We start from the raw sequence: 6,483 nt of genomic DNA on the forward strand, positions 1-6,483 counted from the left end.
GCATTTCATAATAGAAGCCTGACCTTCAGAAATGAGGTTAAACTCATTGTGTCTTGTTATCTTTATTTCAGAAGGGAAGAAATGGCAGACAGGCAAAGGAGCATCGCGAAGATAAAATGGCTCATTGCTGTCATGCTGCCTGGCGCATATTAGGTCTTAATACAGAAAGTATTATCATCATTATTAGTAATATTATCTTGGTCTTCCCCTTCCTTGCTTCAGCACCTCCCCATCTTTTCTACCCCAGTATTTCCTTCCTCCCTTTATGGTACCTGCAGGAGTGTCAGTTTTCATCTTTTTTACTCCTTCTCTGATGCTTTCCTTGGTGATTGAGAGAGAGAAGACTGGCCAGGGTGTGCAAGGGACAAAATGTAAACAGAGTGGTAAGAGGAGAAAGTAAAGTAAGACTGTGATAAAGAAACAGAACGAGCCAGCTTTTCCCCTCCTCCAGAACTTCACCCCACATCCCCCAAAAGGGGATAAACTCAGGGCGGAAATACCCACAAGGGGAAGTTGCTCTCCAAAGATCAGATGTGGAGACCATGGATCAAAGCAGCATCTGACATGGAAAAAGCCAGAAAGAAGTGAGAAACAAGAGAGAAACTGCCAGGCTCAGAGAAAGTACAACGAAGAAGATAGATGATCTTTAAAAAAAGAGAGAGATAACAAACGAGTCTCTGATAAGTTTAATTTTCTAGGCCTGGGTGAGCTTTCCCTGGCGCTAACTAAATGGAAATATAAAGAACTGAGAAAGGCGCTGGTGGACAGGAACTGACATAATGGACTATATTGACTCTCAGAGAGATAGGAGGGATCTTCTTAAAAGCATAATATTTTACATGATCATTTATCAGGCTTCCTCTGGGTGAGTAGTATCCTTGGGGAGCGGGGGTAAGTGGATTGGCTAATCTTAGTGTCTTGTTTGCATTGGGTGAGAAATCAGTTTACTGTACTAGGCAGATGGCTGAAAGAAAGAGCTCCTGTCTCCTGAAGCTCCTGGTGACATTCAATGGATGACCACCCAACTGAAGATACAACAGCCACTTTTCTCCACCTACTGTGTGCCTCCTTAACTCAATACGGGTCCTTCAGGTCCCTCATTTGAAGGAAAAGGCCTTTTCATCTTCCAGATCTCATAGAGTATAACTAATTTGTGTGTTCTACAGGTGTTTACGCAATGGAAACGCACTTGTTAGAATCATTCACCCTTGCCCAGTTGCAGATCCATTCACACACCCTCCAGTTCATGAACTTGCACCTTCTGCCTGTCCTTAGGGATGAGGTGTTTGCTTCCTGTTACTATAATAACAGAAACAACTTGGGGAGGAAGAGATTTAGTTTAGCTTACACTTTAGAGTCCTTCCACCACAAGGGAAAGTCAGTCAGGAACCCAAGGCAAGGGCTGATACAGGAACCACTGAGGAATGTGGCTTACTGGCCTTCTCTGGTTGGCTCAGCTTTCTTGCACAGTGCAGGCCCATTTGCATAGGGATGGTACTGCCCAGTGGGCTGGGCCCTCTCAAATCCATCAGCAACCAAGAAAATGCCCCACAGGAAAATGTGTCCAGGAGCCAGTGTAATGGAGAAAACTTGTCAGTTGAATTCTTCTCTTCCCAAGTGACTTTAGCTTGTGTCAAGTTGACAATACAACCCAACCATTATAGTGAGGTTCCCTGAATGTCCCAGCGCTTCCTACCCAGCACAGTGTTTGAATCAGTTCTTCAGAACAGTTGGAGTCAATCAAAAGCCCCAGATGTATTCTTTTTAAACAGTCATTATTTCTTCTTTTGAGAACTGTCTGTTCAGTTCATTAGCTCCTTTACTGATTAACAGGTGAGTGTGTGTGTGTGTGTGTGTGTGTGTGTGTGTGTGTGTGTGTGTGTTTAACTTTTACACTTTTCAGGGAAATACAAATTAAAACAACTTTAAGATGTCATCTAACCCAATCAGAATAGTGAAAATCAAGAAAACACATAAAAACAAATGCTTATAAGGGTGTGAGAAAAGAGGAACCCTGGTTCATGAGTAACGGGAGCGTGAAGAAGGGCAGCCATTCCAGAAAGCAGTATGGAGTTTTCTCTAAAAATAAATAGTCTGCCAACTAACCCAGCTGTTCTACTCCTGAGCGTATACCTGAGACTCTGTGTCCTACTCAGAGACATTTATGCATCCACTGATTACTGTTTAAAATAGCAAGAAAATTGGACTAGCCTGAATGTCCATTCTCAGACAAACTGATAAAGAAAATATGGCATATATCCACAATTGAATTTTATTTAGCTGTTAAAAATGAAATTCTTGGGGAGTGTCTTAGTTAGGGTTTCTATTCCTGCACAAGCATCATGACCAAGAAGCAAGTTGGAGGAAAGTTTATTCAGCTTACACTTCCACATTGCTGTTCATCACTAAAGGAAGTCAGGACTGGAACTCAAGCAGGTCAGGAAGCAGGAGCTGATACAGAGGGCATGGAGAGATGTTGCTTACTGCTTGCTTCCCCTGGCTTGCTCAGCTTGCTTTCTTATAGAACCCAGGACTACCAGCCCAGGGATGGCACCACCCACAATGAACTAGACCCTCCCCCATTGATCACTAATTGAAAAAAATCCCTTACAGCTGTATCTCATGGAGGCATTTCCTCAAGGGAGGCTCCATTATCTGTGTTAACTCCAGCTTGTGCCAAGTTGATACACAAAACCAGCCAGATAGATGAACCTAGAAAGTATTAGATTAATATTGATCCAGACTCAGAAAGACAAAAACCTCTCACTCAAGTAATCCATCCATGCAGTTGGATGTCTTAGGAGTCCCAAGCTGGTGCAAAGGTATTGAGGAATCCTGGAGAGCCATTAGTTGTCTTAGGATTTTACTGCTGTGAAAAGAGACACTAAGACCAAGGCAACTCTTTTATAAGAACAACATTTAACTAGGGCTGGCTTGTGAGTTTAGAGGTTCAATCTATTATCATCAGGATGCAGGGCAGGATCCAGACAGGTATGTGTAGGAGGAGCCAAGAGTTCTACATCTTCATCTAAATGTTGCTAGAAGATTGGAAGAGCTAGGAGGAGGGTCTTAAAGCCCATGTCACAATGACACACTTACTCTATCAAGGCTATACCTCCTCATCGTGCCACTCCCTGGGCCAAGCATATTCAAATCACCACACTAGTCTTCTGTCCATGTTGGAAGACTGAAGAATCTTGGCTCCAGTATCAGCAAAGAGATTTGCAGCAACAGTAGCATTAGGATAGATGATCTCACCTGTCAATGTGAGAGCCAAATATGGGGATTTAAAAAAAAAAAGCGAAAGGTTTCTTTCTTCCATGTCTTTCTATTGGATCAATACAAGTTCCCACAGATAAACCTGACAAAACCCAAAGTGTCACTGATGCTCTCCTCCCAAATGAATCCAGGTTGTAACAAGTTGGCAATTAGAACTAACCTTCAAAGTTGACTTTACCCGAGTCCATCTCAGCAGAGTTCTAAAAGGCCTCTAAGCACTTGGCCTTTAAAGAATTGACTTAAAGATTGTGGTAGAATTCGGGGACTGTCTCAGCATTCCCACACCCGACCTTTTTCATACCTCACACCCAATGTAATATGAGTGGCCTCTCACTCTCTACAGTGTCAAACTTTCCATACCACAAAGGTTCTCTCTTGTGTTTGCCATTCTTTTGTATCACTTCGTTTCTTCAATCCACTCAGAATTCAGATAGAACAGAGAGATGAGGGGAAGAGAGAATTCTCCCCCATTCTTCCTGAGTTAGGTCACCCATCTTCCTTCTTCTGCCTTCTGGTTAGCAGCTCCTATTTCTTAGACCTTCAGACCCCAGAATGTATGTCACCATTTTCCCTATTTCTTAGCTTATAGCCAACATATTGTGGGAATTCTCAGTCTCCATGGTTTTGTGAGCCAATTTTTAAGTACGTCTTTCTATGCAGCTATCTATATCTTCTATTGTCTTTTTCTCTATCCACCTACATATTTCTGTGTCTGTTTTCCATCACATCTATCTGTCTGCCTACATATCTTCTATTGTTTGTCTACGCCTATTGTTGGTTTTGTTTCTCTGGAGAATTTGACTAATTCAGAAACATAAATGCGTTCCCAGGGATGTAACCAAAGATGTTGATCATGTAAAAATGCATGAAAGAAGAGAATACATTAGGGTGGTAACTAATTAATTCTGAAGCCAAACACATATACACAGCTTAATTTTGTGGATAAGAGCAGGATAACATCAAGTTAGCCTGGATATACAACAGCAGACTCCAAGACTGAGATAAACCCAGTTTTTAGTGAGAACTTAAGGTGACTGAATGGGCAGAAAGTCTCTCCTTTTGTGGTACATTTCCACCCAAGGCAGTGTTATCCCTGTGGATAACAATTCCATGCATTCTGTCTGTACCTGAGAGTGGCATAACATACATATAAGACAGAGTTCTCTTTTACTTTCCTGTCATGCATTATAATTTTCAATAAACAGAAACGCGACTGATCATTATGAATACAGTTTCAATATACAAAGTCCCACCAGCTGATTTAAGGGCTCACTTCTAAACCAGATGAACTGCCCCCTTCAAAAAATGTCCCAGCTACAAATCCCACCCCAGCTCTAGATTTGCTTCCTCCTAACCCATGAGTCTAGTGCCAACCTTGAGAGCAGAAGCAGCCTCCCACTTCATTTGTTCACTGTACTTCAACAGTCCATTAGGAAGATGTCAATTTCCCTGCTGTTTCCTGTACTCAGTTTACATCTCTGCCTCCAGCGCTAAAGGCATTCTTGGCCACCTCTCAAGCTCGCTTTAAAATGTACCTGGACTTTAAAGCTCAATATATTTCTTTGCATGGACTTCTCCAGCAACTTATTCTCAAATTGGTCACCTGGCGACTGAGTTCATTACTGAAGTTGACCACCTAATTTTCACTTTCAGGTGCTTGGCTTTGTCTTCTCTAACAGACTGCCAATGTTTCGGGGTTTTAATAGCAGGCAGACACATGGGCCTCAGATGGTGGTTTTGTGGTTTTGAGAAAGTTGCTTGTCTGTGTCTTATTTTCCTCTGTATCAAGTTGTGGTAAGGCAGAACCTCATGGAACTGCAGCAAGGCCTGCTTAAAATAATTGTTCTTTTAAAAGTTAATTTTATCTACTGTAGGTAGGAAAGCTTATGTTCCACTGTCTATGTGTGGAGCTCAGAGGGAAACTTCACAGAGTCAGTTCTCTCTTTCCTCAGTAGGTTCCATGGACCAACTCAGCCATTAGACTTGACAGAAACTACTTCTATCTGCTCAACCATCTTTCCAGCCAAAGTAATTGTTCCTTAAGTATTAGATCCCACTCATGCTAACCTGTGTGTCTGATGTAGGAGTAGCTGGCTCACGGTCCTGACAGGATGCTCTCACAGTGTACAGCTAAACCTCCAGCCTTGCTAGCACATTTCCTCCAGTATCTAATGTGACTTGTGAAGTTTCTATTAATTTTTCAAACCTTGTAGTCGAAGAATATTCTCATATACCTGTTATATGCATGGGCATACATACATGTACACACTGTGTGTGCATATCCTCCTGCTTTCTAAAATTCAATAAGCATCCTAGGAGATATGAGTTAATGAATAGATGCCCTTTGTAAAAATATACCGTCCTCACTGCCTGTGAAGGTGCTGTTACTTGTTGATAGTAGGGTGTCACTTTGCTCATACAAAGCTGCATACCACTTTAGTAGCAAGCAGCCATCTGTGGCACTGTTACTGACTGAGTTTTACTCATCTGAAATTCACACATGGAAGTCCTAATCCTACTGTGCCATTTGGGAGATATGACCTCTCAGGAGATGGTTAAAGATAACTGAGGTCCTAGTGTGGAACCCATCATGGCCCAAAGCTTTACATAAGGTAGACACCAGGGATCTGTACTCATAGATAAAAGGCGATGTGAACTCACAGCAAGAAACCTGATATCTAGAAGCCAAGGAGGGAGAAACTCACCAGGTCAGTACCTTGACTTTGGACTTCCTACTTCCAGGATTATGAGAAAATTAATTTCTGTTGTTAAAGTCACCCAGTCTGGAATTCCTTACGATCACAAATCTATTAACAAAGGTGCCCTCCATTAGACTAACCACTTAAGAGAATCCAACAAGCACAAAGAAAGCCAGGTCACTGTAGAGGGAAGGAAGGAAATGGACATCAGACAGATTATGGACAACACTGGGCAGCTCCTGCACGGATGGGGTGAGGGGATGGGACACAGCAGGGTCTGTGAACCCACACTCTTTACAGCTAACCCGTGCTGTGGTATCAGGAGGAGAAAAGAGTACTGGCCTGCTTCCCATCCTCCCCAGCTCTTTGTCAGTTTCCAGGAATTGGTTCTGATCTGATGCATGGGCTGCACTTAAGCTGTGTAGCCAAAGTAATTAACTCCTGTGGCCAGAAGTGCTGTGTCAGGACATCCATTCACTGGGCTGTCTCCGCTCACTTGGAGCCA

This window comes from Rattus norvegicus, chromosome 8 (genome assembly GCF_021556685.1).
Source record: "Rattus norvegicus strain SHRSP/BbbUtx chromosome 8, alternate assembly SHRSP_T2T, whole genome shotgun sequence".
Classification (NCBI taxonomy): Eukaryota; Metazoa; Chordata; class Mammalia; order Rodentia; family Muridae; genus Rattus; species Rattus norvegicus.